Here is a 13,723-nt window from a genome sequence, read left to right as displayed (position 1 = left end):
AGGTACAAACGGCCAATCAGCACATAAAAAGATGACCAACATCACTAATCATATTTCAGAATGTAAATCAAAAAGTGTAAGTAGATACCACATCACATTCATCAAGAAGGCGACTATAAAAAACAGACAAAAACCAAAATATATATTGGCAAGGTTGCTGAGAAATTGGAACTCTTATGCACTGTTAGTATGAATGTAGAAACAGCTGCTGTGGAAAACAGTATGGTGGTTCCTCAAAAATTAAAAATAGAATTATCATATGATCCAACAATTCCACTTCTAGTATATACTCAAAAGAGGAGAAAGCAGAGTCTCAAGGAGGTATGTGCACGTTCATGTTCATAGCAGCATTACCCACAATAGCTAAAAGGTGGAAGCAATCCAAGTGTCCACTGACTGATGGAAGGGACAAATAAAATGTGGTGTATACATCAAAGGAACAGGGTTCAGCCTCAAAAAGGAAGGAAAATGAAACAGGCTACCACATGGACAAACCTTGAGAACATTATGCTAAGTGACATAAGTCAGTCACAAAAAGATAAACCCTGTATGATTCCACATATATGAGATACTCAGAGTAGTCAAAATCATACAGAAAGCGGACGGTGATTGCCAGGGACTGGGAGAAGGGGGGAATGGGGAATTATTGTTTAATGGGTATAGAATTTCAGTTTTACAAGATGGAGAATTATGGAGACAGATGGGGGTGATGGTTGCAAAACATTATGAATGTATTTAACACCACTAAAAAATGGTTAAGATGATTAATTTTGTTATATATTTTTACCACAATACAAAATAATAGAAAAAAAAATCTGGTAATCAACACATGTAAGTCACTATCTGCAAGGCAAAATACAGAAACTCCGAACACATATTTTTGGGTACTATTTTCCACAACTACATTTATAGTGTTAATATTTTAATATTTGCAAGTTTAAAATACTCATTACATATATCCAACACAGTCTAACTGGGGAGCTACTTTATTTTTAGATCCAGGAATTGTTTCCAAACATGAGTTGATCTGAAAATTTTCATACAAGTATGAAGTTATTAGTAGAGTATAGGATCATAACTGTACTTTAAACTTAGGTGTACCTTTTTTGGTTTGTATCAAATATCGTATTTTAAAATATATTAAAGGACAAGCAGCATATATAGAGTGTCATTTTAGGGCCTTTGCACCTCTGTGGCTACAATCTGTGGGCCCTGTGCATTACCTGTAGTTGGGTGACAGACTACTACTGTAAGGTGTTCCTTTTGGGCAGAAATCTCTTATGAGATTTAACTTGATATTTTATATTTGGATGACCACTTGAAGGTAATGGTCCCTAAAATTAAGACAAAAAAGAAAAAATATGCTTTGCTATAAGCAAGGGACAGAGAGACTCAATAACTTCAGAATTCTGTCTTTTCTCCGCATTTTGAAAAAAAAGTAATTTAGTCTACCTACAAAACGGAGAGATAAAGCTGAATTAATGACTATAAAGCATTCCAAACAAGGAAACTAGCAATATATGCCACTGTAAGATAAGCAAAGGAGGGGAAAGGCCAACATTAAACCTGTAAGATCAACTTGAGTATTGAACTTTTTTTAAAAAAAAGAAAGTATAGGGGCGCCTAGGTGGCTTAGTCAGTTAAGTGTCTGACTCTTGGTTTTGGCTCAGGTCATGATTCATGGTTTGTGTGGTTGAGCCCTGTGTCAGGCTCTGTGCTGACAGTGCAGAGCCTGCTTGGGATAGTCTCTCATCCTCTCTGCCCCTCCCCAGCTCTTGTTCTCTCTCTCTCTTTCACAAAGTAAATAGATAAATGTTAAACAAAATAAAAAATAAAGTATAGATCAAAGTTTTAAATGCTAAAATTAAAAAATTAAATGTTTTACAGAATACAAACTTAAGGCAGTATTCAATTATAAACTTACAATTTGCAAGTAACTATTCCCCAGACCATGAAGTTCCACCCTCCCTTAAATGAAGTACCATTTATAATCAAAACTGGTTTAATTCAATGTAAATTCCCATATTTGAACGTTAATTATGTTTTATAAAAATGTCATCATAATAAACTGGAAGCCTAGTTATGTTTTGGTCAAAATTTATTATAGTAAAGTCACCCTAAAGCACATTTTTACTGTATACGTACAGGAAGTGAAACAAAATTGATGGTAAACTCTCTATATACTAAATTACATTGTGAAAACAGTAACGTGAACCTAATGAGCGGCAACTATCTAGTCCATATCCACAATTTTCTTCCTCCTGACTCTCTTAATCTGATTTATTTATCTCTACCTCACAGTAGAGAGATCTGATAGACACTACCTTAACATTATGTGCCTCTTGATATGATGTACTGAGAAGAACACATTATTACTTCTGAGGTAACCTTGCCAAAAATATCTAAGCTCAATCTGATCACAGAAAATATCAGACTAACCCAAATTGAGGGATTGAGTAATTTTTTAAAATTACTAGTATTGTACTAACAAACAATGTCACAGTCATGAAATACAAAGAAAGACTAAGGATCTGTTTCAGGTGAAAGGAAACTAAAGAGACATGACAACTGAATGCAACTTGTGCTCTGAGATCACTGGGGTGGGGGTGGGGGAGTTAAAGCAAAATTGATGGTAAACTCCTCTGTACAGAATTATATAGTGACAACAGTGATCTGCATCTAAGAGAATGAGTAGTGCCTATCTAGACCACACCCACAATTTTCTTCCTCCTGACCCCTCTACTGCATTTGATTTTGATGGTTAAGTACTGAGTGAGTATTGTGACATAATGGTATAAAGAACATTATTGGAACAATTAGAAAAATTTGAATAAGGTCTACAGATGAGCTAATAACATTGTATTGGTGTTAATTTCCTGATTGTTTCCTCACTTTTAAAATTTACATACAGAAAAATTCGCTTGTTTTGGTGTTTAGTTATAGGAGTTTGACAAAAAACATACCGTTATGTAACTACCACCGCACTCAAGATGTATCATTTCCCAAATTCTCTTGCACTGCCCTTATCCAGTGAGCCCCTTTCTCTAGTAATCACAGATTTTTTTTGTCTCAATAATTTTATCTTTTCCAAATATCACAAAATAGAATCATATGCTATGTAATTTTTTGAGCCTTTTCCCACTTGGCTTAATACATCCGAGATTCACTCTTGTTGAATAGACCAGTAGTCCTTTCCTTTTTACTGTCAAGTAGTATCACTGTATGGATGCTGCACAGTTTCTTTATACATTGTTTCCTGATTTTGATAATTTGTACTGTGATTATTTGAAAGAATATCCTTGTTTTTTGGAACATACAATGAAACACTTATGTTGGAAAAAGGACATTATATCTGTAACTAACTTTCAAAAGGTTCAGAAAAAATAATAAGTAAATGAATGTGAGCACATGTTTCCATATAAACAGAGATAAAGCAAATGTGGCAACATGTTAATATGTGGAGAATATGTGTGAAGAGTATAAGGGGATTCTTTTCACTATTCTTTCAACTGTTCTGGAATTCTGAAATCATATGAAAATAAAAAATAACAAGTAAAACTGATGAAACCTAGAGGAAAATATGTTTAAAAATGGAAAGACGGGGCGCAGCTGGTTAAGCGTCTGACTCTTGATTTCGGCTCAGGTCATGATCTCATGGTTCGTGAGTTTGAGCCCCACACTGGGCTCTGCGCTGACAGCACGGCACCTGCTTGGGATTCTCTCTCTCTCTCTCTCTCTCTCTCTCTCTCTCTCTGCCCCTCCCAACTTGCTCTCTCTCTCTCAAAATAAATGAACTTAAAAAAAATGGAAAGGTAGAAGTCAGATAAGTGAAAAATAAATTTTGGGGGAAAAATTCCCTCAAGTATAAATAAAAGTTACATTCTACCACTTAACCCTGAGCCAACTAGAAGAACTTGACTGCCTATTACGGCTCATTCACAATACTCAGATTAAACATTTCATTATAGTAAACACATTTGCAGAATGTATTTGTAGTCCTGGAGCAATAATATGGTATAAATAGTAGCAGTATATTAAAATATTTCTAAAATATTTCATTACCTTTCATAAATTTATTACCTTTAATTCAAATATTTCTCACTTAAGCCCAGGAGCCCCTGGGTGGCTCAGTAGGTTAAGCATCTGACTCTTGATTTCGGCTCAGGTCATGATCTCACGATTCCTGAGCTCAAGCCAAGCATCAGGCTCTGTGCTGACAGCATAGAGCCTGCTTTGGATTCTCTTTCTCCCGCTCTCTCTGCCCACCCCACCCTCATGCCTGCACCCCCTCTCTTAGTCCAGCACTTAATAGTTTAGAATTGTAACTTCAAACTGGAAGCATTTGGGTTGTAACACCTATACACATATTCACAGATGTTTGGGTAGGAAAAAGTCAATAAAGTGAAATAATGCTAAAGCTTGTGCATTAGATCTCAGGGATGTATTCTGGATAAAATGTTTCCAGGAGTAACCTCAAGGTGAATAAAAAAGAAAAACCATCTCAAAGAAAGTATTCAGGTGATAAATTTAAATAACCTGTCTCAAAATCAACATATCCAAATTTAAAGCACTCTTTTACCATTCTCACCCATCTTAGGCCACCTCTTTCTCTCCCAACTTTTCTTCCCACCTCAAACTTAAATCCTCAGTCAATTTTTACTCATCCCTCCCCCCAACTTTTTTTTTCTTTGAATGTATCTAACCAATTTCAGGTCTTCAATTTTTCCTTTGAATCATCTCTTTTAATAGATCTAACCCTTGGTTTGTATTTCCAGTCTCTACTCTAGGCCACCACCAATGCTATTACTATTGAGACAGCCTTCCGACACACTTACCGAAACCCTTGTCTAAACCATTCTACACACTACTGTCAAAACCATCGTTCTAAAAAGACTTACCTCATCTCACCCCACACCTTGCTCAAACACCTTTTATAGCTCTCTGTCACCTTCAGGATTAAGTCCAAACCTCTTAGTATAGCATCCACAATCTGGACAATTTACCTTTCCATCAGTCTCTGGAACCATTTACATGACATTATTTACCGTTCTCCAAAGTATGAAAAGCACTCTCTCATCCCTGTGCTTTTGCTAATTCTATTCCCTCAGTGTGTAATAGACTCCTTTCCTGATCTCTCCATCATCAAAATCCTGATTCAAGAATCAACTAAAACGATACTTTGTCAGGGAAGCCTACACTTATGCCCTCCTCCACCTACACCACACTTACCCCAGATGGAACTGATTACTCTGAATTAGCACTTTATTTCTATTTTGGCACTTATACTTTATATCTCTCTATATTATATCTCTCTGTGAACAAGCTTCCCACCCCTACTCCCCACTGTAAGATTCCTTCTGAGCAGGGGCAGTTTCTTTTTCATCTGCATTTTCCAGTGGCTCAGCACAAAGTTTGAGAACATAATATGAGCTTTTAAGCATTTGCTGGATTGAATGCTATTGCCAGATTAATCTTTCTTAAACACCACTAATTTCATGGTGGTCTTTTTTCCTTAAAAACGTTCAGTAGCCAGCCCTTTGTATCTATGGAATCAAATATTAAGTTCTAGGCCTGATTTTCAAGATCTTCCAGAATTTTCTGCCACATTACACCAAGTTATTTCCCTCAAGATACATTTTCTGCCCTAGTCAAGCAAGTCTCTTCACAGTCTTTTTTTTTTTTTTTAATTTTTTTAACGTTTATTTATTTTTCAGACAGAGAGAGACACAGCATGAATGGGGGAGGGGCAGAGAGAGAGGGAAACACAGAATCTGAAGCAGGCTCCAGGCTCTGAGCCATCAGCCCAGAGCCCGACGCGGTGCTCGAACCCGCGGACCGTGAGATCGTGACCTGAGCCGAAGTCGGACACTTAACCGACTGAGCCACCCAGGCGCCCCTCTTCACAGTCTTATAAACAAGTGATATGACCTCAACATTTTCAGGCTGGAAGGATCCTTAACTTTAATGTCATTCATTCAACAATTATAAACACAAGAAAATTATTTAATCTATTCAAGTCCTACCCATTCTTGAAATGAGCTTCAACTGTCGAATTCTCTAAGAAACCATACAGCTATTCCATCTTTCCCTACTGGAAATTCCTTAACATTTCTATCTTGGTCCACACAGTTGAGCACTTAATTAGGTAAATGTTTGCATGTTACTCTCAGCTACCCAATAACATTGAAAGCTTACTGGGTAAAGTCTTTGTGGCTCCCTGTACTTCCCAACACATTACATAATATACAGATAAGTGCTTAATAAATAATCAAAGCCCTATACCCACATTGTCCAGCTAGCTTTAAAAAAGATTTTCAGGGGCGCCTAGGTGGCTCAGTCGGTTAAGCATCCAACTTCAGCTCTGGTCACGATCTCGCGGTTTGTGGGTTCGAGCCCTGAATAGGGCTCTGTGCTGACAGCTCGAAGCCTGGAGCCTGCTTTGGATTCTGTGTCTCCTTCTCTCTGCCCCTCCCCCACTTGTGCTCTGTCTCTGTCTTTCAAAAATAAAAAAATGTAAAAAAAATTTTTAGTAAAAAAAATTTTTTTAAAAAAGAAAAAAAAGATTTTCAAAGCAGAAAACCTTCAAAGTGATAGTCCAACTACAGTCCTACTAGCCCATCACTAAGGATGTCAGCATGACAATTTAAAGCAGGAGCTAGCAAGTTCCTGCTCTAAATAAAGTTTTTGCAAATAATGTTTTTCTGGAACTTAGCCAACTCCACTCATTCACCTTTTATCTATGGCAACTTGCATACATCAATGGCAAAGGTGAATAATCACAATAGAGATCCTATGGCCCAGAAAGCCTCAAATATTTACTGTCTGGCCCTTTGCAGTTAAAGTTTGTCAAGCCTTGATTAAGAAGGAAAAGTTCTTCTGTGGACAAGCAAAGCACTCCTGATTCTTCAGAACTGGATTTTATTTGTTTCTCCCGGTGTCCAAAACAAGTAGATGGATTTTGATGATAGCACACAGCAGGTTTACGGCTAGGGCAATATTCTCCACGACCTAGTAAGTGGCTTATTTACTGTTTTCAGTTATCTATTCGAACACACAACTCCTGATGACATGGATAATCAAGAGTTGATTATATAATCAAATGAAAAACTAAACTAATTTACACAGTGATGAAAAGTCAAGCCACTTGTAATGACTTATCATAATCTTTGAATAAGCATCTTGCTCAAGGTTGGATGGTGCAACAGAGCCTGAGTCTGTCTAAATAGACATCTGTTATAAATAAAATAATCACTGCCAACACTAGAAGTAACATTCCCCACCTATGCCACATTTCTTATTGAGAAAATTCAAAGGATTCTGTAACCAGGAAAGTTGTATCATTTTAGCAAAATGGGTAAATTGTGGTGATTTTGACTCTGATTTTGAACACATTTAAAAAATGGAGTCATTTGAGCATCATCACATAGAATGACAACCACATGAAAGATGAAATCTTGAGACCAATTTCTAATAGCTAGTTGCAAACATCATACAGTGGGCTTGATTGGTAAATTAGTAATTGAATTAATATTTTTCCCATTAACTTAATATATCATTTGGAACTAAGAACAGCCTCCAAATATATATGATTTGCAATTCTCAAAAACAGAAACAATTCTACAAGGTTAAAGGTAATTTAACTACATGAATAAGAACCACTCAAACCCTTTAGTGAAAGGTGACAACTAAAATGTGTGTGTGTGTGTATCTAAACAAATTTTAATTAATCCTTCTAGGATACATTGGGGAAAACATAGGTCATTTAAGTTCAGAAGCTGACTGAAGAATCCTATTCAAGGACCAGTTCTAGGGAGGACCTGAAGTGTCCTCATAAGATAATATTCTCTGGCATGTTTTCATGCACACTGCTTCTCCGGCACGTTTATCATTTGACATACTCGATTAAACCACAACCACATCAAAGCCTCCCCATCCTGCTAAACTTCAACAAGATCTTCCAGTTAAAGCTTTCAAGAAGTGGTATTTTCTAGTAATATACCAATCCAAGCACAGTGCTAGGAACCAGATATAATGGAAAGCACTATCAGACAACCAAACACACAGGATTTCCATTAGTACTGTCTTACTTCCTATGAGAGAAGTAAAAAAAACTACCAACTAGGTTTTTTCCCCTGCGACACTGTCCGACACTAATTATAAAACACTACAGATGCAGCCTTTCTAAAAATGCAAAGGGATTGTGTATATTTGCAAAGAACAACTATTTTTTATGCTTCCAAATTCTTAATCCTGTTTGGAGCTGTCAGTGGGGGTTAATGGAAGCCTTGGATAGGAGAATTCCAATCTGGTTGGCAGATGGATAGGTTGGTTATAGCTGCATAACTATGTCTTGCCTGCAGGCACAATTCAGAACACTGTTAAAGCAATATAAAGTCTCTGTCAAGCTGAACCATTTGGATCAGTAGCAAGGAGAAATAATAATAAAAAAGAAGTTCATTTCTGGGCCTTGTGCATTTATGCTAGTATGCAGAAACTGATTAATTGTCATAGTGTGCTGGTCTTCTATACTTCAGATTTCTACTTCTGGAGTAGATTTTGCATGCTAATATAATCATTCTCCCTCTTGAGACATTAGCAAATAATCAAATGAAAAACAGGATCATAATTTACTGAGATTCGAGCAATTCTCTATGCAAATTTGACTTGTTATTGCTGCTGCCTCGTTAATCTGAATGCCTTTGACAAACTCCTTTGATTTATGAACTCGTGACAACTCCAATGTGTATATATTTTGCTAGATTGACATTATCATTAAGAGTGGGTGGACTGAGCTCACATGAATGGCTGATTTTATTCGCTGGTGTCTGCTGCTCAACAGCTGAGCATCTCCTCCTCACAAAGCCCCTGAGCGTCAGGCTCTTCCCATCTTCCCATCCATTCATCATCTCGATGTTAATTGGCCCAGGCTTTAAGCAAATTTTCAACACGATTTAAAGGCACGATGACACTGATTACTGACCCTCTGCCATACGGTGCCTATTGATTAACCTGACAGAGATGATGAGCTTGAGGGAAACTAGGTGTGTGGGGACCTCAGGGGGAAAAATATATTGTCTATGCAGGCAAACACTTGTCATTACCTCACAAGCTTGAATTTGCACTGCACACATTCTTAAAACACACTACTGCATTAACACCTACAGCTAACAGAGAAAGTGCTTTCTGTATTCAGAGATATTACAGATATGTCCTGTCAAAGCACATGACACATTCAGTATTTAGAAGAACTCCCAGATAGATGGCTGCCTTTCAACCAATTATACTTGTGCTAGCTGATATATGTATTTTAGGTTAAGTTCAAAGAAAGTGTTGGGTGGCTTGGTAGTTCTGTAGGAGACCAGAAAATAATTAGAAGAGGAAAACGTGCTAGGTTTTTAATAAATACAGAAAGAAAGAAAAGGAGTAAGATTGCTATCATTCCACCAATACTATAATCTGCCGTTCTACCACTATTAAAATAAGAGGTACTCCAAAAAAGGAAGAAAACAACAAACTGAATTTACAAATTTGATTTTCTATTCTTTAAATACTGCTACTTTAATTCCAATTGTCAAGAGTATTCCTGGCACAGAAATTACCAATAACTGAATATTTTAAAACAAAGCTAAGCATATTTAAGCCTAACAAACATACCCCTTAAATTCTTGCTTACCCACTTTCAACTACTGCTATACTTAGGGAAATTGTGCAGCATATTTGAAGTTAAGCTTCATGAGAAAACTAAATGCTTCATTAATTCGAGGGAAAAAAGTTCCTAATTAATAGTTACTGATCAGGCTCACGCATTAGTAACAAACAAAAGTCTGCTTTACAATACTGCTAGATCTACAAATTTACAAAAGCATGCACACTATCAGGGATCAGACAAACACCATATTTAGATAGGGAAGATTCTTATTTAAAACAAAGCTAACAAAATATGCTCCTGGCCACACATATCACCTTGTTTACTTACGAGTCCTGGGGGACAGCCAATACACAATTTTAAACACGGAGATTTTGGAGCAGCACTAACAGTTATTTCAAAGCTAAAATAATAGAAAACTGAGCAGCAGCCCAGCTGTAGTCTCTATTACAGTGACACGGGCTGTTAATGTAAGAGATCAAATGTTTTTCAAGTCAAACAGCATTGGTGCCTGTTATACTGGAACATGTAGCTTACTCCCTAAAAGCCTGCCTCCTGCTCTTTTCAGATAAACAAGCTCAACTAAACACTGAGATACTCCGATAAGAAGGATGGAAGCGAGGAGCTGCACCAGGGAGTGACAAGGCAAGGGCAGGAAGGAACAAGCATGCTTTTGTTAACTTTCAAGTTACAGAATACACTGTAATATGGCATTTTAATACTTCACCATTAAATGTACAGCTATAGGAAAAGGATGAATTTCTGCCAATACACATGGGAATTAAAAAAAAAAAAAAAAAGCTGAAACAGTTACTTGTTTTACACGTTTTGTGAATAGAAGAGCTACCACACAGCAGTCTCAACACAGTCAGCTGTGTGACTTAAAGGCTGAACCTCAACTTAAGAATGACTAGGAATATATAAAAGAGTTTGTAATTATGTTAATATGCTCCACATCAGAAATAATAGTCTATTTAAACTCTAAAGGTTTTTGATTCTAAAGGCTTGATTTAACAACAAACCAAAAACTTCACACCTTGACCTTTCCAGCACATATTTTTTCATTTTATTCTGCTTAACATCCCAATTAGGTCACAAAACTGCATTTACTTGTAACAATGTGGCTTAATATTTTTAAAAATCCCAATAGGCTTACAAGGGGGCATTTATATACTACTGTAGATTGTTTTTCTTGACAGAACTAAGACAACTATCACTCTCATTCAGGAAAAAAAGGAGTTTCAGGCATATGCTTTCACTGTTTAAAATACAATTGACAAAACACGAAGTAGCTAAACAAGCATGGTAAGGTGAACAAAAATTCACCAAAGATTTGGGGTAAAAAGACACATGTAATATAAAACCAAACTCACCTACCATGTGAAACAAAAGTGTTTCTAGCTTAATTTACCTCTTTTACCTTTAAATCTACATGGATCTTAAAGAATGGGTGTTTTTTTTTTTTTTTTTTCCTTTTCAAGATACTACCTTTTTGATTATGTGTTTAGGGCAGAGCCTTTCATGCCACAATTTTCTTTTCTGCCATATTTACACAATATTTCATCCAGAGATCCTCTGCATATAGTTTTAGGTGAATTAAGAGGCAAACATTTGCTTCTACTAATAAGCACATCTGGTTATTTTTGTAACTCAAAGACATCTGCATTCTGTAGATCTTTTTGATTTCTCAAAATGGGGTTGAGAACTATAGAACCCTTAGGATGTATGCCAAAATCCTTTCTGTCCGCAGATTAGTTATTTCTCTCATCCCTATTCCTGATTTTTTTCTGCTAAATGATTTTCGTCACCTTGGAGGTCTTCCCTGTTTTGGTGTTCCCATTTGATTACAATTCAACAATATCATGAAAAAAAAATTAAAGGCTTCTTTAAAGTTGATAAACTGTAATATCCCCAATGTCTACGTATTGTGGGGTAAAAATGAAATCCTTCCACATAAGTAAGTAAATTTCTAAAAACCAGATTGGACTAGGTTAAGATTTGTGTCAGGTATGTATTTCAGTTGTGAACTGTCCCTTATTTAATTACTTTTTTTCTTATTATTATTAAAAAATTACTATTTTGTGGGCTTATTATCCTCTGGACTTTTCCACTAATTATACAAAGTCTTAACGAATTTTCAGGTCTTTAAAATTACAAATATCATCTCCTCTTACATAGACTTATATAGATTTTTGGTTCCCAAGGGTAGAAAAACATGGTCCAACATAGGCCAACATATACTTGAAGGATATGCCTTAAAGAACTGCAATATATCAATAAGAAATAAAAAAATCACACTTTGTTTTATATCTCTTGCTTTCTTTTTAAAATGCCAAACAGACTAACTACACTCCTTATCCAGGATACTCGGCTTTAAGCTGTAACTTTTGCTTTTACTATAAATTCTGCTTTCTCATTTTCTGCTCATCTCCACCACAGAATTTTTTAAAAAACTACAATAAGGGAAAATATGTTTTTAAACAGAAAACAGCTAATATAATTTATAATGACTATATTCTCATAGGCCTCTAAATAGCCAGATACCAAGGTAGTATTGGCCTAAAGGATTTAAAATTTAAGTGAGAAGTCTTCTATTTCTGAAGGGTCAAAGGTTATAAATAACAATTCATGGCTTCAATTTTTCATTTGTCAATATTACCAAACAACAAAATGAAAATAAAACCAAAACAGATTGACTTCAGAGTTCTACCAGGAGTACTTTAACAAATTTATTTGGAAAGATGGCTAATTTTACCGCCCCAGGAATAAACAACCTTTGTAGGTTGGCTGCTGTTGTTTTAACAATGCTCTTTAAGTATAACAAATTTAAAAACAGTTTTCTTTTTCTCCAGATTTTTTTTTATATAACAATGCAAATGGTTTCTACTTAAAGGGTATGTTTGTGTGTTTCTCTAACAAAACTATTTCTCTTAAGCCTATGGTCTTAAATTATTGGACTACTAGAGAATGATTAAATACCTTAAATCTTCCATTTAGTTAAGTATACAGAATTTTGTTTATGCATTCCTGACAAATCCTACAAACAGTTTATGTGTCATTACTTTCTATACCAAAATTGTTCTTAAAGAGTCACAACAAATCTACATTATCTTCTTCTCTCAGAATTACATGAAAAGTCACTACAAATTGAAAAAGTAAGTTTTACTATCATTTGGCAGAAGTAAAGAGCTTTCTTTGCAAATATTAATGATCCTTTGTTGATTAAAGAAAAAACACATGAGAAATATTAATCCAAATGTTCCAAAATTATTCGACCTTGGATCAGCAGCTCATTTTAAAATGGCCTTTTTATTTAATTAAATAATCATGCTAAAATGATAAAAATTATAATGATTAGCCAATTTAAATGGGACTAGTTTTAATCAATGATTTTTAAAAATCTGTTATTATTATCATCAATAGTATTTTGTTGTGTTATGAAAAAAATCGCTTTACTAACTTTAGACCTCCATATTGGATAACTGGTTTGACAGATATCAAACATTAGTTTTAACACGTTAGTACTTGTTCTCACAGCCCAGAACCTGTGAATAGCCTAAGAACCAACTTGGTATTTAGTTTGTTTTGCCACAATTCCCTCTTGTGGAAACCAATGGATCTCTTGCTCCTGCAATGAAGGCAATGAAGGAATAGTTGACTTCAAAACCAGTTGCCTATCACTGACTGCTGTACAAAGACATTCTGGGTAGTGGTTGGTAAAGAAAGCATAGCCATTTCTAAATGCCAGTAGTTCCCAGCATCTCTTTTCCTTCTGAGTGGAATGAAGTCTGCAAGCACTGACTGGTGGGTCATTCGACCCACGAGGGCCTGGAAAGGTTTCAAGAATAACAGAGGTCATGTAATTGCCAAAAGAGCATTAGCCACTCAATCATAATGGATAATTAAATGACCTACATGATTCCTGAAATAGCTGCTCTATATTTGGTCTATTACTTGCGTCCCTCAAGATAAGCTACTCGTCTGGTCTGCCTTGACCCGCAAAAGTCCAACCTGCGCCTGAAAACTAGCTGCATGCTTCTATTGCTTTGTAAATCCGCTCCCCCCGCCCCGCTCCCC

The 13,723-nt window shown here is 35.9% G+C and overlaps 1 protein-coding gene across 9 annotated transcripts in view; it reads right to left on the bottom strand.

The window, feature by feature from the left end:
* Positions 1–13,723, bottom strand: part of BTRC (beta-transducin repeat containing E3 ubiquitin protein ligase) — a 182,198-nt gene that overhangs the window by 84,636 nt on the left and 83,839 nt on the right. The window contains exon 1 of one of the 9 annotated variants that reach the window (XM_042907596.1): positions 9,977–10,086. The exons of 7 other annotated variants lie outside the window; for them this stretch is intronic. The gene's annotated coding sequence lies outside the window, so the exon portion shown is untranslated. Of the gene's footprint in view, positions 1–1,223; positions 1,314–9,976; positions 10,087–13,723 lie in introns of those variants that run through there. One more of the 9 variants, XM_042907594.1, reaches the window with a different exon arrangement.

The sequence above is a fragment of the Panthera leo genome, chromosome D2, assembly GCF_018350215.1.
Source record: "Panthera leo isolate Ple1 chromosome D2, P.leo_Ple1_pat1.1, whole genome shotgun sequence".
NCBI lineage: Eukaryota > Metazoa > Chordata > Mammalia > Carnivora > Felidae > Panthera > Panthera leo.
The sequence above is the reverse complement of the archived record's forward strand: the minus strand, read 5'-3'. Positions and strand labels throughout refer to the sequence as shown.